Source organism: Panthera tigris, chromosome D1 (genome assembly GCF_018350195.1).
Source record: "Panthera tigris isolate Pti1 chromosome D1, P.tigris_Pti1_mat1.1, whole genome shotgun sequence".
NCBI lineage: Eukaryota > Metazoa > Chordata > Mammalia > Carnivora > Felidae > Panthera > Panthera tigris.
In genome coordinates this window covers 266,383-293,243 of record NC_056669.1, presented here as the reverse complement: position 1 = coordinate 293,243, position 26,861 = coordinate 266,383, and the positions used below count along the sequence as shown (strand labels likewise).

The 26,861-nt window shown below is 41.7% G+C and overlaps 1 long non-coding RNA gene across 2 annotated transcripts in view; it reads left to right on the top strand.

The window, feature by feature from the left end:
* LOC122231419 overlaps positions 1-26,861 on the top strand; it is a 46,361-nt gene that overhangs the window by 13,438 nt on the left and 6,062 nt on the right. For both annotated transcript variants that reach the window (XR_006208657.1, XR_006208656.1), the window contains exons 3-4: positions 21,561-21,582; positions 25,539-25,671. This is a non-coding gene — a long non-coding RNA (uncharacterized LOC122231419). The remainder of the gene's footprint in view (positions 1-21,560; positions 21,583-25,538; positions 25,672-26,861) is intronic.

Genomic DNA, 26,861 nt, shown 5'->3' with positions numbered 1-26,861 from the left:
GGCTGCTTTTCCTGCATTCTCTTCCCATTTCTGTCATCTCTCTGGAAGCAAAAACAGTTCCCAGCCCTCTGTGGCTTCTCTATCCCCCATTCACCTCTCCACGCTGTGTACCTGCTGAGTTCTGTGGTTCAGGTTGTGCAGATTGTTGTGTTAATCTTCAAATAAGTTTTCTAGGTGTACACGATGGTTTAGTGTGATCTGGCTGTATTTCATGGATGCAAGATGGAAAAAAAAACTTCCATGCTGTTCCGCCATCTTGGCTCCTCCCTGATTGGGTTAGTTTTTATACTATTCACCAAACCCTCCAACTCTTCACTCTCACCTCTTCTGTGCCTGCCTTTTCCAGCTGCTTGGTTTCATTAGAATTCCTAAGTGCTAATATTTAAAATTCTTTTTACATTTATTTATTTTTGAGAGACATAGAGCACAAGTTGGAGAGGGGCAGAGAGAGAAGGAGACACAGAATCCAAAGCAGACTCCAGGCTCTGAGCTGTCAGCACAGAGCCTGACGCGGGACTTGAACTTACAAACTGTAAGATCATGACCTGAGCCGAAGTCGGACGCTTAACTGACTGAGCCACCCAAGTTGCTAATAAGTGCTAATATTAATCGGGTGGTGGTGCCATCCTGCCATCCTACTGCGTTTCTCTGGTCCACTCACCTACATGACTGCTCCATAGCTTTCCTTCACTCCTCCAATCTGTAATACATCAGTGTTTTAAAAAAAAATTGTTAATGTTTATTCATTATTCTTGTGAGAGAGAGAGAGAGAGAGAAAGCGAGAGAGAAAGCGAGGGAGAGCACAAGCAGGAGAGGGGCAGAGAGAAGAGGATACAGAATTTGAAGCAGGCTCCGGGCTCTGAGCTGTCAGCACAGAGCCTGATGCAGGGCTCAAACCCACAGATTGTGAGATCATGACCTGAGCCAGAGTCGGATGCTTAGCTGAATGAGCCACCCAGGCACCTCTCTAATACATCAGCCTTGTTCATTCGTCTCAGCTGATTCCTTTGTACTGTATTCCACTGAAAAAGCAGAATTAGTTAGGAGATATATCTTGCTGCTCCTAGGGAGGAATTGTCCATGGTCCTGCCTGAGGCCAGCTCCTCCAGCCTTACATTAGATCCCATTAGATTCACTACATTCAATTCCTTCCCCCTTACTTAGGATGTTGGCAACTCTCACCTCCGTGGCATGTCAATTTCCCCCTCTTGACTGCATCATCCCCAAAGCATATAAACATGTTATTGCTTTTCCCCTAAGAAAAATATTCCTCTCCTGATCCCATTCCTAGTTCTTAGATACCATTTCATGTTTCCATTCCCCTTTTACTGCCTAAACCAGAGATACATTCATTTTTTCCAGTTTCTCTCATCCATGACCTCTAGAAGCTACTCAAATCAGGCTTCTTGTTTTTTCAAGGTCACCAAAGACCTCCATATTGCTAAGTCCCTTGGGCAATACTAGACTTCTTTCTTTATTCTTAGTCTTCATCTTACTTGACCTATCAATAATATTTAGATCAATGCAAATGTTCACTGTTAAGGACTGAATGTTTATGTCCTACCCTATATTTATATGTTAAAATTCTACTCCCCAATATGATAGTATTAGGAGGTGAGACCTTCAGGAAGTAATTAGCATTAGGTGCCATCATGAGGATGATGTCTTTAGGGATGGGATTAGTGCCCTTGTAATGAATCATGAGAGAGCCTGCCTCGTTTCTCTGCTTCTGCCACATGAGGATACAAAGAGAAATCTGCACCCCAGAAGAGAGCTCTCACCAGAACCTGACCATGATACTCCTTGGACTTCCAGACTCCAGAATTTTGAGAAATAAATTTGTATTGTTTATAAGCCACCCATGTGTGGTATTCTGTTATATTAATCAGAACTAAGACACTCGATACAGCTTCATCACTTAGCTTACAATATACCATATCGATCAAGTCTCTTCTTACTCAGTGTTTTCTTTGCTGATTCCTGTTTCTCCCCAAACCTTAAATATTGGAGGCTCCCCATCTCAATCCTTACATCTCTTCTTTTCGCTGTTATCATCCTCCTAAATACCTTTCCCCCTGATGATCCTCAAATTTAAATCACCAGCCCAGACCTCCCCCTGAACTTCTGTCTCCTATTTCTCCACTTGATGCCCTTGCTTGTTTGTCTAACAACAAGCAACACATTATATTCAAACACATTATATTCAAAATGAAAATCGTGATCCTCTTACAACCTTCTCATTCCACAGTCCTCTTCCCATAGTAAATATAAATTCTATTTTTCCAGGTGTTGGGTTTTAATATCTTGGAGTTTTTTTGACTCCCCACTTTGTTTCATACCCTACCCTCATATCCAGAATGTCAGCAGGTACTGTTGGCCTTACCTTTAACATACTTCTAAATCAGACTCCATTTCATCCTCTCTGAAATTACCACCCTGGTTCAAGCTACCATCATTCTTCATCTAGAACATTGTAGCTGTCTTCTCATTGGTATCCTGCTTTCTCTCTGACTCATAATTTTATTATTATTTTTTTAACACAGAAGCCAAAATGGTCCTTTAAAAACTGAAGTATGACTGTGTGACTCTTCCACTCACAATTCTGCATTGTCTTCCAGCTCTCTCAGAGTAAAACCTAAAGTCATTACCCTGTGGCTAACGAGATCTTATATTATCTGCCCCCATCCTTGCTAGTCTTTGACCTTATCTTCTACCAGTCTCTCCTTCCCTCACTCTCCTCCACCTATATTGACCTCTTTGCTGGTTTTCAAACACACCAAGTTTTTATCTCTGAAACTTTGCAAGAAACTTGGAAAGGATTTCCTCAACTATACACATGGATTGCAGCCTTCCCTCCTTCTGGCCCTAGAGCAAATGCTATCTTGTCAATAAAGCTTTCCAACTACCCTAACTAAATTACACCTTCTTTCCAAACTTTGAATTCTCATACCCATTTATTTTTTTCCATAATACTCATCCCGAGCACATATATTATATCATTTTGCTTATGTTTTTGGTAAATTATCTGTTCCCCAATCCCCCCATTGAGTATTAGCTCCATGAGGACAGAGAGTATGGTCTGTTTTGTGAATGCCTGTATCCCTGTTGCTTTGAACAGGGCTTTAATAAATACACGTTCAAAGATCGAATACCTTCGTATCTTTATATGAACTCTTTCCTCTGAGATGTCCTGAACGCTGTTTGTTTTGCAATTTTTAAAAAATTTTTTGGTAATACAGCATCCTGTCAGAGAGATTTTCCTCTCTTATGAAAACAGCTCCTAGTTTCTTTTACTAAAATAATAATGATAATCACCATCACCATCATCACCATCATCATCATCATCATCATCATCATCATCACTACCGGTTATATTATGCTGACTCTGATCTAAATGCTTTATCTCTTTTATAGGTACCATAACAACCCCATGAAGTAGGAGCTATTGTAATGTCTGTTTTACAGATGAGTTGACACAGGACATTTAAATTTACACAGGTAGTAAGTGGTGGAGCCAGGATATTTTAAACTCAAGGAATATGGCTCTAAAGGCTGTACTTTCAACCATTGTGTTATGCTGCTTATAGACAGAAGTTGTGTTAAGGAGGTCTGCAGAAAAGGTGAATAGAGACTTTCATTTGACTTATGGAAGCCAGTTTCTCTTAGTGATGGCATCTGAGTATTCTTGAAAATGATTGGATAAATTTGCATAAAGGAGTCTGTGGATATTTCAGGAAGAAAGGTTGAGTTATGATTTCATTTCTGGTGCTTAACGGTGTTGGAGAAGGTGACAACTCTTACTGTCATGGTGAGACATCGGATCAGAAATAGTTCTGAGTTGTGGCAGGAAGCAAAGAGAGTGCTCTGTTTCTATGACGCAGCAAACCCTGGAACTAGTCCCAACCCAGCCAGATAGCTCTCCTGTAAGCAACTGGGCTGGTGAACTGAAAAACTGGCTCAGGGAAGCCTTGAAAACTGGGCCCATTAGGGCAAGACATCATCTCAACCGAACCCTATAGTTGTCGTCATAGGGGCTTTGGAAAAAGTTTCTTCTGCAGGAGCACAGCCCCCTACAGCTTCTGTTCAGTTCTTGCCATTATTCCTAAAAAGGTTCCTCTCACAGCCTGAACTCCATAATCACTAACCCTTGAGGTGACAGGCAGTCTCTAAAAACCTGACTTGACCTCACCACTCTGGGGCTGCCTTATGCCTTACGAATATGCATAGGCGAGGGAATGACAAAGCATTGATCCTCAGAGTCCTGGCCCCTTCTCTGAGCATAATGCTGGGGAGTGTGTTCTTCCATCCTCAGAATCTTTACAGCTGTGAATAGATGCTGCCATACTCCTTGAGATAACTTCTGAGCCCCCAGTACCATGCTTCCAACACAGCCTGCTGATGCCAGGTTTTAAATCTCCACTTAGCAAACTGGGTTAGGGCAAAACTGAAACCCACTGCTGTTTTGATGTATGAAAGAGAAGAGAGTCTGAGAGATTCAGAATGAGTGAACTTTCTGTTACAGTACCTGATGGTTGGTAACTCCAAGCATAGCCTAGATAGCGTCCCATTAATTGCACTCAAACCTTAAAGAAAGATGACCAGGTGTACTTCCAAATCCATCACAAATGTTATCTTATTGACTTCCTTCAGGTTAAATGTTAAACCACTGTCTCAACTTTTCCTTGCCTTGATCATAATGCTGTTAGTCCTTAGTTAATATCTCCGTCTCTCCCCACTAGCCAGTAAACTCAAGGGTAGGAACCATCTCTGATGGATCTACTTACCCTTAGACTTAGTTGTGCCTGACATGGGAAGACTCTTACTCTATCCTTGATAATTGACTGGACAAATGAATGAGTCATGGGTGGACAAAGAATTTCTCTTTTCAGATTATGTTATTGCTACTGGGTATGCATTCTGTTTTAACAAAAACTTTATCAACAGACGGTGTCATATTGAAGGAGGGGTTTGTGGCAGATATTTTGGGACATTTGTACTTTACAAACATTATGCTTCAAAAGATGTTTCCTTTATACAAAGCTGGTATCTAATATACATATGTTAAATTAACTAAACTGAATTTATGGAGCAGTAGAAAGAGCAGATCTGGTTTTAGTCCCATTTTTGCCACTGACCTGGAACAAGGAGGTTGACCTCTAAAGTCCCTTCTGGCTGTTTTGTTCTACAGCTTTGTGAATTTATATGTGGAAGTAATCTATGCATTTGTTTCCTAGTAAAATTAGTGAAAAGACAGATAAAAACACCCAGCCACTCTCAAAGCAGAGCCTACTTCTCTGATAAGAAAAGAATGTAAGGAATTCTCTCTGTTAGGCTCCATTGGGTATGGATTATTTTGCATTTGTGGCACCAATCTGAGAAAAAGCTATGTTTGAACATTTGACTCGTGATAGATATAAATAGAAACCTGTATATTTTCTGTTGTTCGAATGGATGTAATTCTAACACCTTCAGAAAACCTCATAGATTATTGGAAAAGTTCCATGAGACCAACAGTGAAATTGTAACATAATCTATTGTCTTATTTGGAGGGCTTTATAGCTCCATTCCTAAGAGAATAGAATAATATCTTGGTAAACTGGTATCTATGAGGATCACTAATTGTTAATTCACCTCTACATTGTTATAAATTTGTTGAAAATACTATAATAGTATTGCTTTGATTGATAAGAAAAATTCTACCACTTGTGTCCAATAGGTACTGCATATAACTTACTACAACAAAATCTTATATTGATTCACTTACTGACGTTAATGACAGCATAATGACATATATGTATATTTTCTGCAACTCTGCTGTTAGGTTTGATCAGATTCTAGCCCATAAGCCTGTGCCCTGAAGCAAATCGGATGCTGCTAGTGCAGAGGGAAGAGGACAGGTGTGATGTAATCAGAAGGGCTTAGAGTCTTAATCAGATAAGCCAGTGAATGTTTGGGTTATCTCTCACTTTCAAGTAATTTTAAAAGCAAAAATGTGCTTTGCAATAATAAGATTTCGGGTTAGAAAGTTATGTATAATTGGGCCATTAGGTTTGAATCAGAGAAGAAAATCTCCAGTTTTAAGAACTGTCAGGAAATAGGGGAAAACAACCCCAGCCCCCGGGAGTAGAACCTGGGACTCTGACAATAAACTGGGGGTAGAGAAGCTGTGGTCAAATGTCAGGAAACATCTGGGAACCTTGCAAAAGTTACACCTGCTCAGAGAGTGAGATCCAATAGGGCTTGTTTGGCATGGGCTTTAGGAATCTGTGTTTTTAACAAGCACACTACCAAATAGAAAATTCCTTACAAGTGAGCAGTTATTCCCATGTAAAACATATCAGTCATTTGTGTAAACAGTTATTTTCCCCAAGAGAATAAACAGATTTTTTTTTTTTTTGTATTATGTTCATTGCCTCAGACTTTAAGGGCATTACGTATGTAGGCATGACCTCATGCCTGAGGTATGACCTCAGGATATGTCACAACTTCTTGTTTCCCTCTTGGTTTTTTAAAAAGTTATACCTTGTTGTCAGCTCAAATAGAATTTTTAAAAATTTTTAATGTTTATTTATTTTTGAGAGACAGAACACAAGCAGGGGAGGGGCAGAGAGAGAGAGAGAGGGAGACACAGAATCCAAAGCAGGCTCCGGGCTCTGAGCTGTCAGCACAGAGCCCGCCGCAGGGCTTGGTCCACAAACCGCGAGATCAAGACTTGAGCCGACGTCGGATGCCTAACTGACCAAGCCACCCAGGTGCCCCTCAAATAGAATTATTAAGGCATGCTTGAGAAGTTTGAGCCAAATTTCTGACAGCAGTTTTTTTTCCAGTTTGAATTTTTATTGGATAAGCAAAGTTTATTCATTTCCCATTTATAATCCTTTTTCCCCTCCATTTATAATCTAATTATGTCAAGCTGTATTTTAGTCATGAAAGGTATAAAGATGAATAAAATAGTCCCTGTCCTCAAAGACAGTCCCCTGTCTCTTCGTGAGTGATAGGCATATAGGTAGATAAGTGTAATAAAATGTGATTAATGTTATTATTAGAACATATTCCATAGTATGGTTGGAACAGAAGAACTGAGTCAACTCTCACTGGATGGGAAAAAGGTCCCAGAAAGGCTGTATAAGGAAGTAGATGCTTGACCTGATTTTTTTTCTTGCTTTATTGAGATATAATTGACAAATAACATTATGTAAGTTCAAGATGTACAATGTGATGATTTGGTACACATATATATTGTGAAATAATTGCCACAGTAAGGTTGGTCAACACATCCAACACCTCACATTGTTACCTGTTTGTGTATGTGGGGTGGGGGATGCTAAAAATACTTAACTCTATTAGCAACTCTCAAGTACACAGTATTGTTAACCATTGTCACATGCTGCCCTGTGGGGGATAAGTTTAGGAATCCCCCGGGCTTACACCAATGGGTTATCAAGGCACAAAGAAATACAAAGTCAATAAAATGCTCACACCTGAGTTTGGGTAAACCAGATTGGCACTCCAGGAATAGGGGGGTGCAAAGACACCCCAAGAATAGGGAGGCACAAAGGTGCCAGGAATAGGGAGGTGTAATGGCACCCCAAAATAGTGAGGGGGTGCTGAGCCCCCAAAAGTAGAGAGGGAGAGGCAAATGCCTGAAATAGAAATGGTGCAAAGGTGCCCAATACACAGAAATAACAAGATTAGATATTCAGGGTGAAAGCACCCCAAATTTAGTACTATAGCAGAAAGCTGCTTTCATAGAATAGGGCCAGGTTAGGTAAATTGGTGAATTGGGCTATGGATCACTGTGCTGCAGGCAAAGCAGCCCTGAACGGAGATGGTTAACAAAAGAAAGGGTGCTTATTAACCCTAAGGTTATTCCCCCATCTGTGTCGTCCCCTAGTCTGGCAAAGATAAACAGGCTTGGGGCCTCCTGTCTACTGTTAACAACCTACCCATCTGCCCGGCACCAGGATTTTGTTTTATATTGACTGAAACCCCAAACACTGTATATCTTCAAAACCCCCTTTCCCCCCTCAGATCCACAAGTTAATGTTCCTAGTTTCGTTGTCTCTTTGTACATGCCCATCACATTTGCAAGCCTTCTGATCTGAATAAATACGGGGCTAGGACGCTTATTCTGGGCTCTTGTCTTTTTCCTGGACATGAGTCATCTCTCGTTTTAATCCTGCATCCACTCTTTTGCTAGACAAAAACTTTAGACTTAGAGTCTACGACACTGCACAATCCCCAGAATTTACTCATCTTATACTTGAAGCTTGTGCACTTTGACCAACATCTTTCCATCCTGAGCCCTTGGCAATCACCAATTTGCTCTTGGTTTCTATGAGTGAATTTGACTTTTTTAGATTCATAAATAAGTGGTATTATACAAGATTGGTCTTTCTCTGACTTATTTCACTTAGCATAATGCTCTCAAGGTCCATCCCTGTTGTCACATATGGGAGGATTTCCTTTGTTATGGCTGAATAATATTTCAATATATTTGTGATATTCATATGACATACCATATATCCATCTGTTATATATATGTCATATAGACATATCTATCTATATATATGTCTATATGCCACATATGTATAAATCATATCTTCTTTATCCACTCGTCTGTCAGTGGATACTTTGGTTGTTTCCATGTCTTGGCTATTTTGAATAATGCTGCAATGAACATGCAGGGGTAGATATCTCTTTGAGGTAGTGATTTTGTTTCCCAAGAGAATAAACAGATTTGGTTGTACATCCAGAGTGGGTTTGCTGGATCATATGCTAGTTCTTTTTTTTTTAAGTTTCTTTGTTTGTTTGTTTATGCCATCTTTAAACCCAGCGTGGGACTGAAACTCATGACCCTGAGATCAAGAGTTGGAAGCTCTGAGAGACTAAGAGAAAAATTACCAGGTGTGGGTTCTGCTATTGAGTGATATGAGTTCTTTATATATTTTGGATATTAATCCCTTATCAGATATATGATTTGCGCATATTTTCTCTCATTCTGTAGGTTCACATTTGATTTTGTTGATAATTTCTGAAAGGGCGGGACTATGCTGGCAGACTCCATCTTGTTCTGTGTCCTTCACCTTGACCACACCTCCTCCCCTTGAGCAACCCCCCCCCCCCCACCTGCCTAACAGGACTCGGATCCTTCCCCAGCCAATTGGCTGAGGCCACAGCCATTACCTCACCAACTGCCCCTAGGCCCCAATAAAACCTTTGTCCTTTTGAAACTCGCTCTCTCTCCCCAGTATCTCACCACTGCGTCGTGCAGGTAGGGGATTGAGCTCTAGCTAGCTCGAATAAAGGCTCTTTTACTTTTGCATCGGACTCGGCTCCCTGGCGGTCTTTGGGGATCACGAATTCTGGACATAACAATTTCCTTTACTGTGAGATGCTTCTTAGTTTCATGTAGTTACACTTGTTTATTTTTTATTGCTTGTGCTTCAGTGTCACATCCAAAAAATGTTGTCAAGACCAATATTAAGGGTCTTTTCCTGTTGGTTTTCTTCTAGGAGTTTTACAGTTTCATGTACAACATTTAAGTATGTTAGTTTTTGTGACTACTATGAAATATGAGTTCAATTTCATTCTTCTGCATGTAGCTACTCAGTTTTTCCAGCACCATTTATGGAAGAGACTGTCCTTTACCCATTGTATATTGTTGCCTTCTTTGTTATAAATTAACTGACCACATATGCATGGGTTTATTTTTGGGCTCCTTATTCTGTTGGCCTATGTGTCTTTTTTTTTTTTATGCCAGTACCGTAATGTTTTGATTGCTGTAACTTTGTGATACAATTTAAATTAGGAAGTATGATGCCTCTAATTTTATATACTTCCTCAGATTGCTTTGGCTATTTGGAATCTTTTGTGGTTACATACAAATTTAAGGGTTTTTTTTCCCTACTTCTGTGAAAATGCCATTGGAATCTTGATAGAGATTGCATTGACCTATAGATAACTTTAGGTAATATGGACATTTCAATGATATTATTTCTTCTGTGAACATAGGATATCTTTTCATTTGTTTCTGTTTTCTTGAATTTTTTTCATCAAAGTTTTATAATTTTCCATGCACAGCCCACTGTCTCCAGAAATGTGGGTGCTACTGGGTCCTATAGAATATGTACATCTTTCAAATGCTCCCACTCTTATTTGTGTTGTGGCCTCTGTGGCCTATAGAGGAAATGGGGGAAATTCCCTCTGATGCCTGATATACAGACAAGTCTAGTTGGGAAACCCACACACAGAGGAACTCAAGTTACTATTTAACCTAATACTGATGCCACCTGGATGGAAACACTCATGCACCCCTCCCAGGGCACAGGAATCCCTCAGCCTTGCTAGGGGCCCAGAGGGCCCCCCCCCCACACACACACACTTTATAACCTCCTCCTGCCATCTGCAGCTCTCCCAGATGCTGGCCTGTGATCCTGAGCTGACCCTTCACTCCGTCCATCCTTGGGGACTGAGATGGCATCACAAGGGGAGACATGGGAGGATGAGAGGAAAATGGGCAGAGGGAGCTGAGCTTGAGGGTGGGAGAAGCATATATTGTCTCTTGTTCACCCACTCCAGGAGTCACCCTTGAAGGGTACCCTCTGCAACTGCTCATTTCTGAGGTGCACAGAAGTACACATGCACAGAGGAAGAAATAGACACCACAAACACAGAGACACACAGGCATGGAACCACCCACAGCCTCATCTGGGGACTCAGGTATGGGCTCTTGGACAGGCTCACACACAGACCCACACTGCAGACATAGACACCCAGAGGGGAACACTCTCTCTCCCTCTCTCTCTCTCTCTCACATACACACACACACACACACACACACACACACACACACACACACACATTTCTCTCTCTGTCTCTCTCTGTCTCTCTCTCTCTCTCTCACACACACACACACACACACACACGTAGATACACACACTCAGGGATACACACATACACACATTCAGGGACATGTGCAACACTCCCAAGAAGCAAACCCTACACACACTGGACACACAGAAAACACACACACAGTTGTAATCAGAAACACTCAAAGTGATAGCAAATTCATACATACAACCAATATGCACACAGACACGACACACAGATACACACAGATACTCCCACAGGGACACATGTACCTGAGAGATACAGATAATACAGTCACAGACACAGATTTGCACAGCAGACATATGCTCATTCAGAGACACAGACACAGAGATACACATGCATACAGATAAACACAAGAGGAAAACGATGAGGGAGCATTAGGCAAGCTGCCAGGCCTCAAACCCCTCCCCCACCCTCAGGTGGGATATGTGTGATAACCCTTGGGCACTCCTGGCTGCCCAAGAACAAAGGAAAAGAAAAGAAAAACAAATGGTTAACAGATAGAGATCATTGTCCTGCAGGGCCGTCTCCATCTATTTATAAATATCTTAATAAATCACGAGAAAAAGACAATGGTAATCTCCAGAAACCTATGGACTTGGTTTCCTAGAGCCCCAACATCATCCCTCCATAGTGATGTAGGAAACTAAGGCAGAAGGGAATGGCAGATAGAACTAAATTTCCTTATAACCTGCAGCCCATTGACAGATACTTGAGGCTAGCAGAGTGAAACATTTCTCCAGGAAATCCCTGTGTCCTAATGCTAATGCTTTGCTAGAGGGCAAACAACCCTAGTTTGACCTTAGCTAGTCCTCCAGCATCCTGGGAGTCTTATTTAGCATATGAAAGTCTCACTGGAAACTTCCCTCCCCCCAGCTCCATAGTATATAACTAGTCTCCTCATGGTGCTTGGGCAGCTCTTCAGCCAGGGCCACTGGTCCTGTCCCATGCTTTAATGAAATCACGTTTTTGCACCAAAGATGACTTCAAAAATCCTTTCCCCACGAACCCCACTGTCACCCCAAAACCTCATCAGAAAACATGAAAACGGCCAAATAACAGGCAATTCATGTCCACAGTCAATATAACCACAGACACAGAACTCCAACTCACAGGTGCATGATGCAGATTACACACACGTGTGCAAGGGCATGCGCACACACACACTCCAGGACAGCTCTGGCACTCCAGTGGAGGCCACTACAAGCAGAAGGGGTGCACAGACCCTGGCATGACCTTTCCCATCTAAGTTGTCATGGAAGGAGGTGTTTTCCTGGTTCCAACCCTGTGCTGGGCATGTGTCCCATGTCAGTGCCTTATGGAGGGTTGTGCCCAGGCCTGGATTCCAGAGAGTGGCCAGGATAGGGTGGCCACAGGGACAGGGGCACAGGGCAGAGACAGGGTATACTTAGAGTGGGGGTGTTGCATGGGACCGGGTCAGGTGAGGGAGACAGGTGAGTCTCTCCAGGATCCTTGGGGTGTGTCAAAGTGGGCTGTGCCTGCTCCCACAGCAATAATAGCAGTAATGGCATCATCAGGACTAGCATATGACAGCACTATCATCACCACAGAGATGAATGACCAGCAACCTGAGGTGCAGGAGCTGGGCTGTGACCTTGCCGTCTCATTTGGCCTCAGCTTCTGTACAGGCTGACCTGGAGCAAAGCGGGGCTATGGGGCCAAGCATCTTTGTGGCCCTTGCTCCCTCTGGAATCCCCAGGCCCCAGCTTCCCACTCTCCCAACATCCCCTCCCAGACCCAAGTCAGCAGTGAGCCTTTTCTCAGCCTGGGTCCAGCCTTCCCCTTGAGGGCTCTGAGCCTGGTTCCCCATCTGTGCAAGGGGTTAGAGACGATACTGCCGCTGGGTCCTGAGAGGTGATGTCTGCAAAGGCAAAGGCTTGGCACAGGCCTGAAACTGGAGGGAACTGAGGTTTTCACCTTTGTTGCCTTTAACAGCTGTGCAACTTTTAAGGCACCAGACTGGGAAGACTCATGCCCCAGGGAGGTGGTGACACTGATATCCACTAGTGCTCAGCACATGGCTTCCTCTTGTCCTCAGCACAGTTCTGGACACAGGCATGGACACTCCCATTTTACTGTAGGAAACCAGCCCAGGCTCACACAGCTGGTAAGCAGCACACTGGATCTCAAACTCTATGCTCCTGGCCCTGCCCCCAGGGGCCACGAAGGACTCCCCAGATGGGAGGCTGACATTGGGTTTGGGACACTTTCTCACCTCCATGAATGATCTCACTTGTTCAAGGCCCCCCAAACTCTGTTCACTGCCTCCTCTTTCCCTGGTTCCTGCTCCAGTTGTAATCAGGGTGATCCTGGCCACCCTTCATGGAATTCCCTAGGCCCCCTTATAGTCAGGGCCTCTCTCCCATTCACTTTTGGGCCAGTCGGACTCCACCCCCTCTGTAGCTGGCCTCTCCTTGTACCACCAGGACAGCCCAACACTGGGGCTCTTTAGGCAGGCAGCAGGATCTAAAGGGAATGTAACACTATTGGTTTTTCACTCCTGCTTTGTTTTGGTTTTGGTTGTTTTGTATGGTTTCTTTATATTTAGGTTGGAGCCCTTGCTTTGCTATTTTAGCAGTGGCAGAGTGGTTCCTGTTACAATAAATTTACATAAAAATAAAAGTGAGGGGATTTAGATCAATGATTTTCAGTTGGGGAATCACTGAGTCAATCGTGTAGAGAAACTATTTAGGAAGCTCAGCTCAGGACAGAGCCCAGGACAGGTGATCACAGTAGGTTTGTCTAGTCACCTGGGTCCCTGGCCTATGCCCACCTGCTTGGCCCTCCTCACCCAGCACACCTGGTACTGCCAACAATCTGGGTATTGTCCCAGTTTCCCCAGGAGAGAAGCTGATGAACTATTTCTCTTACAATGCTCTCATTCCTGGAGATTGCAGGAGATCCCTTGTGAGTCAGCTGGATTTCCCCTCACCACCCCCCCCCCCCCATATGGTTCATAATGTACAGCCCATGCCAATAGGTAGGAGGGTCACACAGATAAGTGACAGATCTACCACCATTTGCGGTGTTAAAATGCCTAGGTCAACTAGAGATGATTTGGGGACCAGACAGTCTTCTCACACCAATATTCCAGGATATTCCAGGCCAGGAGACATTTTTTATTACAATTTTATCGTGCACCTATCATTCAGTTCAAATATAGCTCTTTTTCTTTGGGATTTCTTGACTCATATTCTACTTCTAGAGGAACTTCTCAATTTCTAAACATATGGGAGTTTCTAGTTACCTCATTATTAGTGATTTCTAGCACATTCTATTACCAAAACATGCTTTGTGTGATTTCCTTTCTCTGAAATCATTTCATTCCTTTGAAATTTCCCTTATGGCTGTAATAAATAGGGTGAATGTTTGTAACTGTATCCTCTGTGCCTAAAGTGAATGTGTCCTCTACAGTGTCATGTCCATGTGGACACATATATGGATATAGCTGTGGGATTCAGATGGTTTGCTGTCAAGATGACTACCTTATGGATGTTCTATCTGCTTTGACTTACTGAGAGAGGGTTAAACTTTCCTGTCTGCTTGTGTATTTGGTTGTTCTTGCAGTTGTGTCCTCCTTTGCTTTCTCAATTGTTCAGCTATTGCCCATGGGAGATGGGAGTTCAGAAAGGAAGCAGAGAGCACTCAGAAGAGGTGACGGGGAGCTGGGTTGGGAGGGCCCAGAAACCAGAAGGTCAGCCAAGTTTCCAGAGAGGAACTGTCGTTGGGATGGCACGTGGTGGTGCACCAGGTGGGAAGTGGCTTTTTAAAATGAGATCACGTGGGGTGTCCATATTACTCTACCAGGGGTGAGGGCAGCTGATTGGTCGAGAGAGAGTGTCAAGGCTCTGGGTTGCTAAGGCAACGCCCAGACAGGTGAGGGCTTGGAAGAAGAAGGCTCTTCCTCTGCTCCACCTGCTCCTGAGAGTCCACTTAACCTGCTGTTTGTGTCCTGCTCACCTAGTGATTTACTGACCTGCTGACCTACTAGACTGTGTGAACCCTCCCCCCCACCCCCCGTACTTGATCTGATCCTGGTACTGTCTCTGACCCCCATCTTTTCCTGACACATCCCTAACCCCACCCCCTTTTTATACTCCTCCCCCATCCCCAATTACCACCCCTCTCCCTTTCCCACCCCCCCTACTCCTCCCTTGCTAACCCCCTGTCTCCACCTCCTGCCTGGAACCCTAGAGTCCCCTTAAAGGACCAGGACAGGAAGGTGCAGAGGCTGCTTTTCTGGCTCCTTGTGCTTGGGTGTCCTGGTTACCCAAACACAAATGTGAGTAAACATGGACGTCGGTGGATTCTCCCTTCCTATTGGGGGTTATTTCACACTGTGGTTAAACAACAGCTTTTCCATGGGGCTTTTGATGGGAACTTCAGAAGAACTTCATTTCTTCCTGAAGACTGAGGACACAGGGCAGGTTTTTCCCCCAGCCTGAAGTGGTTGTGGCCACAAGTGTCCACATCAAGTTCTGGGCCCTGTCTGTGCTGCTTGGTCCAAAAAGAGCAGTGGTGACAGGATGTAAACCCGAACATAGTAGTTTTATAGTGTCAAGAAGGAAGGATTTGTGAGGATACTAAAAGCTATTGAGCTGACTGACTCAAATAGGTGTTTCTACGATGTGTGAATTATTTCATTAAAGTTGCTTTAAAAAATGTCAAGAACTCTTATTTAATAGGAACTATGGGTATTAGACTGGCTCCTGGAAGCCCTGTTAAGATCCTGCTTCACGCTTTGTGAGCTTAGGGTCCATGTTCTATGTAGTTCATTTTCCTATCAGCACGTTGTTCATATTTGTGAAGTTTGGTAGCTTTGGGAACAGTGGTAACTGGAGCATTGGTGTTGGCACTAGAGTGTTAAAAAGTGAAATGTCTTTGGGCTCTGTGCTTCCTGGTTTGTGGGCTTTTAGCAACTTCTGAGTCATCCCTTTGTCTCTGGTCTTGGAGGCTGTCCCCAGAGATTCTGTGTCCAACTGTGTTGACGGGAGCCTCATAAGCCCAGAAGAAACTAAGTGGCTGCATCTTGCTTGGATATTTACAATAGGAAAATCACGAGGAGCGACATGATCAGGAAGTGAAAGAATTGTTGTCCTTTCTTTAGCTAAGTATGTGCAGAGTGTTGATTTCCTCAAAGCAAGAAGGGTTCTGAATGTCCTTAGTATTGTCCAAATATAATGAAATACCTGGTACCCAGTGTGACTATTTCACTGTAATATTGAAAAGCAAAACTTGTACCCCTAGGAGAGTGAGACAGACAGACAGACAGACAGGGAACACCATAGAGATAAGTAGATTTCTTTAGATTGGCATATACCAGATCCTTAGAGTGGGATCTGGAAAGTCCCAGTTGTCAGGAATAACCCTTGCATTGAGGCAGAATCATTCCACACGAATGCCTCCCATCTAAATAGAATCGTTTCTATTTCTTTTGAGACTCTGAAGGAGGAAAATTCTTGATCATCTTTATGAGAATTTTCCCCCTGTACCTAGGCTACCTCTCACAGATTGGTTCAGCTCTCTCTCCCTACCTCATCTCTGAATTCTTCCATCAACTATCTTGTCTTGCATTTCCCACCTCCACCTACTCATGGCCATTGACTGTGAGAACCTAGTGTTATTGGCCCCATTGGATCTAATCTAGTTCAGCATCAACTACCAATATCAGCAGTCAGACAGCTGCCAGATGCACCAACAGTGCCCACAGCCAAAGATGTTTTACCTTCATGAAAAGATGGCGTCTGTCTTTGGTGCATTAGAGCCCCATGATCAACCATTGTGCTTACAGCTACTTCTTTCTTTCAGACAGTGGCTAGTCAAAGACAGTGGGATTTCCCACCGTTACACATTTTTGTGACCTCATCTCTGAGAGCTCAAGATGAAAATGTTATACATTTCAGAGGCTACTTTCTAGACAGGTTCCTTTGCACAAAATTAAGCTTGGTATGTGAATTAGTGTGAATTGCATTGTGAGTGTTTTGCTCCTAAAATACTTTTAAGTCCAGTTTTTGTAGAATGAGATGTGTTCTGTTGTTTTGGTGACCATATTCAGGAATTTTGTATTCTTTGAGAGATCAATTTTCAGAGTTGCTATTGATTGATTTTAGCACAATACCATGAAATAGAAACATGAATTCCTTTCATTGGTTATTTGGAGATGTGTGTTCAGGTAACTTAAAATCCCAAAGATATTATCAAAATATACACGATCACCTCATTATGCAAATCTTTATGTGCCTCAGAAATCTGACATTTTGAGCTGTGATTCAGAATCAAAGTGAACATTGAATGAAAACATCAAAAAGTGAACCATAATATGTAATTTATTTTCTTGGAAGAATAATCCCATATTATTATCATAGCAGTTGCCCGTCTCTCTCAGATATATCCGTATCTATAAACATCTTTCTCTAGAACAATCTCATTTGTATCTCTAGTACATTTTGTGTTTTTACTTTCTTTCATTCTTCCATGAATTTGGGGCATAGTTTGGAGATATTCCAAAGGATTTTATCCAGGTACTTTGTGAATGTACACTAGAAGTCATTGACTTCTTATCTACTATAAATTTGCATTTTCTTAATTTTTCTATTATATATTGGCTTACAAATTCTTACTATTAAAACACAGTTGAAATATGTTTTGTCAGCAAAATAAAACTTCTCAGTGTTGCCTATTACATCTTTCCTACAGCTTCGGTGTCGTATAATTTGTATAGAATAACAACATCCTTTTAAAGAATACAGTTCGTTGATATTTGACATATGTAAGCAGCAATGAAACCGTGACCACAGTAAGATAGCAAACACAGTCATCACCCCCACAAGTTTGTACCTGCTCCTTTGTAAGCCATCTGTCCTCTCGCTCTTCCATGAGGGGACATTTGAGAGGTGTGCTTATTAACCTCCTGGAGGCTGGTAGAGGATTTATAAAGATGATTGTTTATGACAGATATATAAGATATCTGTCTTATATAAGATATCTTAGATATAAGATATATAAGATGTATAAGATGTATAAGATATGACAGATATATAAGATTCCTCATCATCTCCAATATTATTTCAGCCTGTCCATATTTTGCCTGACCATTCCCCTCTTGGCTCTGATGTGTTTGAAATTCACTGGAAACATAGTATTATTCCTGCCTCCATGGGAAATAATGCTTGTCTAATTTACCTCCAGTGAACTGTTTTTGCTGTGAGTATACTAAAGTACCTTTAGATAGACTTGTAATCATAATTAAGCAGAAAATTTTATAGCTGGACCTTTTATATGCACTCAGTATTACAAATTTCCCTCTAATACGTTCAATTTTCATTATCATTTAGACTAAATACGTTAAAAATTCTGTAGAAATGTCTTCTTTGACCTACATGGACTTTTTTTTTTTTAAATTCAACTATAATTAACATACAGTGCAATGTCAGTTTCAGGTGTTCCGTATGATTCAGTGATTTCATGCATTTCTCGTGTTCATCACAAGTGTATTATTGATCTACTCACCTCTTTCAGCCATCCCCCCACCCAACTCCCCTCGAATCCATGTCTTTTTGAGAAGGTTGTTGTTTAATCTCATTTTTTTGTCATGGTCCAACTAAGAACTTTTTGTTCTTGGTGTCTAGTTTGAGTGATTTGTGGTCTGAGAACATACTTCCTATGATTTCGTTTACTTTGTTCAGATCGCTCTGTGACGTCTCAAGTACCTGCTATAATTTTATAATGTCTTAGGGAGTGACTCTGGTCAAGGAAGCACTTTTTGCACTTTCTGGAAACGTTTGTTTTCATTTCTGTTGTTGCTTGTGTGTTTTCTCTAGCCATCTCCCACTTCCTTTCTCATTTGAAAACCTTGTTGGTGATGTGAGAAAAATCATAGGACCTGATTTGATAGAATTGTTTGTCAGTTCAGGAAATAGCCAACTGCAGGAGACATTTCTCCAGTGTTTCTGGTGAGTCAGAGGCATCTTTTAGTGTAAAGATTTTGCCTTTACTTTTGTTTTTTTCTGAATCTCTGAAATATTTGTGGTCCTAGAGTTTGTTATGGCTATTGGACTTGACAAAAAAGAATTGCAAGTAAATGGTGCATTGGTAATTAAATTAAAGTAAGTCTGCCATTTTCATTATTGAAGATTAGTAGTTTGGTATCTGTTTAATAGAATGGAAACAGAGCTTTTGGTCAAAAGATATCTAGCTTAATTCTCTTCCATAGAAATGGTTGTTGAAATATCAGCAAGTAGAAAGGAAATTCTTTCTATAGCTTATTCTACTTCTAAGTTTTTAGTATGCTAGGCCATGACTACATTTTCCTAGAGTGTTTCCTGAGGCAGAGGAAATAAAAACAAAAACAATTGGGGTTGCATCAAAATAAATCACTCCTGCTCAGCGACGTAAACAATCGACAAATCTGAAAGGCAACTTATTAAATGGGAGAAGATATTTGCAAATGACATAGCTGATAAAGGATTAGTACCCAAAATATATAAAGAAATTATACAACTCAACAGCCAGAAAACAAATAATACAATTTACAAATTGGCCGAAGTCACAGGCATTTCCGTGAAGAAGACATTCAAATGGCCAACAGACACATGAAAAGATGCTCAACATCATTCATGGTCAGGGAAATGCAAATCAAAACTACCACGTGATATCACCTTACACCTGTCAGAACGGCTAAAATCAATAAGACAAGAAAAAAACTCGTGTTGGCGAGGATGTGGGGAAAAAGGAACCCTCATGCACTTTTGCTGGGAATGCAAATGGCTGTTGCCATTTTGAAAAACAGTATGGAATTTCCTCAGATAATTGACAATAGAACTAATTTGTGATGGAGTAATTGAACTACTGGGTATTTACCCAAAGAATACAAAAGAAAAAAAAAAAAACTGCTTCTAAAGGATATAAGTATCCCTGTGCGGGATGAGTTTAGGAATCCCCTGGGCTTACACCAATGGGTCAACAAGGCACAAAGAAATACATAGTTAAGATAATACAACCGAGTTTGGGTAAACCAGATTGGCACCCCAAGAATGGGGGGGTGCAAAGACACTCTGAGAATATGGAGGAACAAAGGTGCCAGGAATAGGGAGGTGCAAAGATACCCCAAAATAGGGAGGGGGTGCTGAGCCCCCAAATATATATAGAGAGGCAAAGGACTGAAATAGAAATGGTGCAAAGGTGGCCAATACACAGAAATAACAAGATTAGATATTCAGGGTGAAAACACCCCAAATTTAATAGTATAGCAGAAAGCTGCTTTCATAGGAGAATAGGGCCAGGTTAGGCAAATTGGTGAATTGGACTTTGGACCACTGCAATTCAGGCAAAGCAGCCCGGAGTGGAGATGGTTAACAAAAGAAAAGGTGGCTTATTAACCTGAGGTTATTCCCCCTATCTGTCTCATCCCCTAGGCTGAGAAAGAAAAACAGGCACGGCACCTCCTGTCTGCTGTTAACAACCATCTACCCATCTGCCTGGTGCCTGGATTTTGTTTTATATTGACTGAAACCCCAAACACTGTATATCTTCAAAATCCCCTTCCCCCACCCTCACATCCACAAGTTAATGTTCCTAGTTTCTTTGTCTCTTTGTATGCCCCATCATGTTTGCAAGCCTTCTGATATGAATAAATATGAGGCAAGAACCCTTATTTGGGGCTCTTGTCTTTTTCCTGGACATTAGCCATCTCTTGTTTGAATCCTGCATCTGCTCTTTTGCAGGCCAAAAGAACTTTAGACTTATAGTCTATGACACACCCCAATGTTTACTGCAGCATTATTTACAATAACCAAATTGTGGCAGCAGCCCAAGTGTCCATCCATAGATAAATGGATGAAGAAGAGGTGATATATACGTTAATACACACACACACACACACACACACACACACACACACACACAAGAATATTACTCAGCCATAAAAAGGAATGAAATCTTGCCATGTGCAACAACATGGATTGATATAGAGGATATAATGCTAAGTGAAAGATAAATACCATATGATTTCACTCATGTGGAATTTAAGAAACAGAACAAATGAGCAAATGTGGACAAAATAGACAAACCAAGAAACAGATTTCTAACTTTAGAGAACAAAGTTATGGTTACCAGAGGGGAGGTTGGTGGGGGGGGGATGGGAGAAATAGGTAACGGGGATTAAAGAGTACATTTATCCTGATGAGCCCTGAGTAATGTACAATACTGTTGAATCCTAATACATGCACCCGAACCGAACATAACACTGTATATTAACTATACTAGAATTGCAACACTTAAGAAAATAATTTATTTTGCTGAACCACACCTTTATTATAATACCACATTGGATTATGATTTTGACTTTTTTGACATGAACTATACTTTTATAAAAAATATTGTTGGGGCGCCTGGGTGGCGCAGTCGGTTAAGCGTCCGACTTCAGCCAGGTCACGATCTCGCGGTCCCTGAGTTCGAGCCCCGCGTCAGGCTCTGGGCTGATGGCTCGGAGCCTGGAGCCTGTTTCCGATTCTGTGTCTCCCTCTCTCTCTGCCCCTCCCCCGTTCATGCTCTGTCTCTCTCTGTCCCAAAAATAAATAAAAAACGTTGGGAAAAAAAAATATATATTGTTTCTATATCAAATTTAATTTTCTTTGTCCCTCTTCTAGGTAAAGAGTCGATTATATGAAGGTAAGCTTTTGGGCTTCTATTTTCCTTGTAATCTATTCTTTTTTAAATCTCTTTTTAAAATATTCAAACCCTGACGTGGGGCTCGATCTCACAAACCATGAGATCATGACCTGATCCAAAATCAAGGGTTGGATGCTCAACCGACTGAGCCACCCAGGTGCCCTGTAATCTTTTCTTAATACAGCCGTTCACTGTGGTTTCTAATTCAGCTAGAAGTAAAGACATTGATTATCAAGTCTAGTTAGCCCCTTAACTAGTTAGCCACTTAGCCTCCTTGTTTGCATCCTAAGTGACAACACAGATTGAGTTGCCTGAGACAACTGACACAGGTGACCAAGTAGAGGAAAAAATCAGACAATTAGAGAGAAGTGGATGAGTTTAACTCTGGTCCTAAATGTTTAAGAATACAGTGGCAGGAGTATTTTGGCATGACCTGCCCACTGGGGGAAATGTACAGATTAAGGCACTATCTGAGCCTGTCAAGAAGCTCAAGGCTTAGAGAAGAAGTCAGATATTGCCACACCACGTGTGTATCACTAAAGAGGTTTAAAACATGTGTTATGAGTCCTGGGTGGAGAGAGCCTCTAATGTCAGTGGAGACTGAGCGGAAGTGAACAAGATGCAAAATGGGGCTAATGGATTGTGTATGGGCTTCATGGACTGTGCTGACTAAGTGACCCAGCACATAGCGGGTCCTCAAATTCTGGTGTTGCTATGGGGAATACAGCACTGCTGGTATAGAGAAGGGTGACCTCAGGGCAGCAGAGCTCTCACATTGTACAAATAGAAGGTAAGGTTACCGTTTGGAACCGAATGATAGAATTCAATGCCTGTCAGAAGATTCTGGAGTGCTGGGCCCTGTTCTACGTGCTGTCCTTGTGCTATCCACGTGTAAGGTGAGTGTTTCCTGCATGGTATTTACCAGTGATGCAGGTGGTAACGTTTGGATCTTGGGTTTTCACCATCTTGTGATTTGGGGAGTTATCCAGGGTTCTAGCTAGTGAGTAGTAAAGCTGAGATTTTACCCAAGTGTGTTTGATTCCAAGGCCATATGCACCTGAGTGAGCATCCCACCCTGGTTCTCATGGATGGGACCCTTGGAGCAGCAGAAAGACGTTGGAGGCCTCTGAGTGCCAAACAAGTGACATTTAGAATAATTTCTCTCTCAGTATTTGTTTAAATGTTTATTTACTTATTTTGAGAGAGAGAATGTATGCATGAGTGGTGGAGGGGCAGAGAGAGAGGGAGAGAGAGAATCCCAAACAGCCTCCACACTTTGAGTACAGAGTCTCACATGGGGCTCAATCTCACCAACTGTGAGATTATGACCTGAACCAAAATCAACTTATTAGGTGCCCAGGTGCCCGCCTCTCTTATTATTGTTATTGTTGTTTATCTATCTATCTATCTATCTATCTATCTATCTATCTAAAGGATTTGTTTATTTTTGAGAGAGAGTGAGAGTGCAAGTGAGGAGGGGGCAGAGGGAGAGGAAGACAGAAGACCCGAAGCAGGCTCTGTGTTGACAGCAGCGAGCCCGATATGGGGCTCAAACTTGTGAGCAGTAAGATGAGGACCTGTGCTGAAGTTGGATCTCAACTGACTGAGTCACCCAGGTGCCCCTTTCATTATTTTTAAAGGGTGGGTGAAGGTGGGGGGAAACCTGGAAGAAATTAGGTGGGTTATTTTTTCTTTTTGATTCTTGTTTTTAAAGTAATTACACTGATTTGTTTATTTGATAATGAAGGACAGAATATAAGTATGTAGGATACTTGGTTTTTCTCCTTTTCTCCTCTGGTGATGCCAGAGCAGTTTGAACTCTTCATATATTCTAAGAAGAATGTTGCTTAATGATGGGATATTAGGGGACACCTGGGTGTCTCAGTCAGTAGTGTATCTGACTTTTTATTTTGGCTCAGGCAATGATCACAAGGTCATGGGATCGAGCCCTGCCTTGGACTCTGCACTGAGCCTGGAATATGCTTAAGATTCTCTCTCTCTCCCTACCCTGCACCCACTCATGTGTTCTCTCTCTCTCTGAAAGAAAAAGAAAAGAGGAGAGAGAGAGACAGAGAGAGAGGGAGAGAGAGAGGAAGGAGAGAATGAGAGAAAGAAAAATAAAATGCCACTAACTAAAACTTACTTTCTTCAGGGACCACAGTAATGCCAAAATGTTATATGTGACCACAGTGCCAGATCATGTGCCTTTGCTATTGACACAATGGGTAATTTGATTTTACTGGTTTTGGTACTAATCTTAAGAGATTGCTGTTTTACCTTTTTGGTTAATTTAGATCAAATTTCTGATAAGATTAAGTACTACATTAAGGAAAATGCAAAACGTGCAGAAAACATATCCATTTGTGAATAGAAGGTATAACCATCCGCCCCCTTTTTTTCATTTTCTTGATTTCACCTGGAATTATGTTCACTTCTGGTTCACTGATTTTGCCATCTCCTCTTTCATCCTGATGTTCCATTTCATTCCATTCTCTAACAGGCTAAATTCAAAGTAATCATCACATATGTAAAATACCACATTTTTTATTTCTGTGATGACTTACCCACCAGAGATAGGTTTTTATGTCAGCATAATTAATATTTTTGAATTCTGAATCCTTTATTACGTATTTGTGTAGATCAACGGAGCAAAGAAATGTGCTCAGGAAACAATATGGCAAAATAAGCTTCCCTCTTACGAAGCACATAGATGTAAGATAAAAATCCCTTCTTTGTCCTGGGTGCCTGGGTGGCTCAGTCGGTTAAACATCCAACTCTTGGTTTCAGCTCAAGTCATAGTCTCATGGTTCGTGAGTTTGAGCCCTGCATTGGGCTTCATGCTGATGGTGGGAAGCCTGCTTGGGATTCTCTGCCTCTGTCTCTCTGCCCTTCCCATGCTCACTTGCTCTGTCTCTCTCTCAAAACACAAATTAAAGTATTAAAATCCCTTCTTTGTCCCTTAAAAATGGAAGTAAAAGTAATGAGTAAGTATTCCTGATGACTATGTGTTTTGTTGAAGAATAACAGTGAGACACTTGAGCGCACTGATGAATTATTCAATGACATCATTCCAAGTGCGCATGCTTCGTTGCAATCTGAGAGAAATCAGAATGTCAAGAATCGGGGCTTCCTGAGTTACCATAATTTGATGTCTGTGCCCTTCTGGTCATTAGGTGAATTGAGCCCCTCAACCTTCCATGCTGTTCACTGCTGTTTGAAGCAGTAACACCACAGTACCTCTTTTATATAGGAGTGAGGCAGAATTTGTTTTCATAACCCTGGCTTAATTTTTATATCATTCACTGCTGCTGGGAGAGAGCACTAGAAGTTTCTTGCCATGTTGAACAGTTCTGGTCCTCTTAATGCAGAGCAGAGAATTTTGAAAGAGAATCGGGTGACAATATTTCTATTCCATAAAGAAAAGTCATTCATTGGGCTGTTTGGCTTGAAAGATTTTACACTTTCTTCATTTTTTCATTGTCATCCAGTTACAGTTCCATTGTCTCAAAACCAACATAGTTGCTCTGAATCATTTACACCTTCCACTGTTCTCTTCATCCTTCATTTCTTTATGTGTCTGGCTTTTCTCTTTGGCCCAAACTGGATTGACTGTTTTTAATGATACAGGGACTGACTGTGGGATATGTGCTATTGACAATGCTTCTTTGTGACACATTGTCCAGTGTTTGTTTGGAAAGCCTAGTACACGTTTTGTTTCTATCCTACTTGCAAATCGGGGAAAGGAAAAATCTATAAAGAACTTGAAAGGTGCTAATTTAGTAAACACTTCAGAAGTTTCAGAAGTAAATTCCCTCTATTTCCTGCAGGATTTCCATTGTACACTTTAGCTTTGAAGAAAAACGAATTTTTCATATCTTAGAATATTCAATTTATATGTTATCTACTGAGTGATCTTCTTCTTGGGAAGAAGTCACTAGAGAGAATGTTTTGCTCAGGTTCACCTCTCCCTTAATGAAGTTCATACCAGCGAAGTGAAATTGAAGTCTGAAGAACAGGAAGTGAGATCGAAGTCTGAAGATACAGCCTGTGCGGACAGAAAATGCTCAGCTTAAGGTACACAAGAATCAGGTAAAAAAAATTACCATCAACTGTTATATAAATCAGAAATGAACACCATTACTTCCTTTTTAAGTTTCTCTTCTTTAACTGTGGTAAAATACATGCATTAGAAAGTTTCCCAGCATAAACTTTTAAGTATACATTTTAGTAGTGGTAAGTACACTCACGTTCTTCTATAGTCATTCCACCTTTCTCAAGTCTGTCTTAACGTCAGGGGATACGAGTGCATGCATCAAGGATTCATGCAGAGAGTCTTGACGTCTCATAAACCTGGAAGAGGTGTTGTTTAGAGGGAAGAAAACCGCAGTTGGTAGAATGAGTTTGCTCTGGGAAGGTAAAAAGTGGCTTCCTGCCTTGGGAATCCTGTTCTTTCTCCTCTCCCCCCTCATCGCCACACTCATGGGAACAGGTGCACACCCCCAGGTACACTGTTTTATGCTCGACAGGCAGCAAAAGAGAACTGGGGGACAACTGTGAGGCACCTAGGTGTGGGAAAGGGGCAAAGGACCCCAAATGGGACATGCTGAAGAAGAATGTAGATGTTTGTGATGGAATGTGTGGACAAAGAAGCTCACAGAAGCTCACAGAAGAGTAAGACTTTCAGGAATTGTTACAAACACTGTTGTAAGAAAAGATGTGTCAGACAGTGGGGATAATTTTCTTTCTTTGAGCACATTTAATGCCAACCGTACTTTTACCATAGTAATCAGTAAAGAATTGTGTTTCTCCCTTCTGCCTTGATTTCTGTGATCTGCACCTTCCTTCACTTTGTGGAAACCTCAGGGTTCATTTTCATTGTTCTTTACATTTCAGCCCCATCGTAGCAACATGACTGCCATATGTATATATTTTGTTGTTAAACTCTAGACATTGGGTAGGAAATATTGGGAGGAGAATTCATGTGTACTGGGATGGTATCTTGCTGCAGATGAGATGGAAGTTTATGTCTGGTAGGAGATCAGAGGTGCTGGCATTACTGTGAATTCAGTTTTCCTTCCTTTCTTTTCCCTTCCCTTCCCTTCCCCACATTCCTTTTCCAGGAGACGATACTCTGAAGGTGGGCAATTCACATCATTTTCTTTCCGTCAGTGTATTTTGCATTCTTCTCAACTGATGTCTTTGAGTCAGGTGGCAGGAGTTCCCTCGTGAAGTGTAGAAATGTCCAGTAGGTCATTGTACAGTGTTCATGACACCATGTC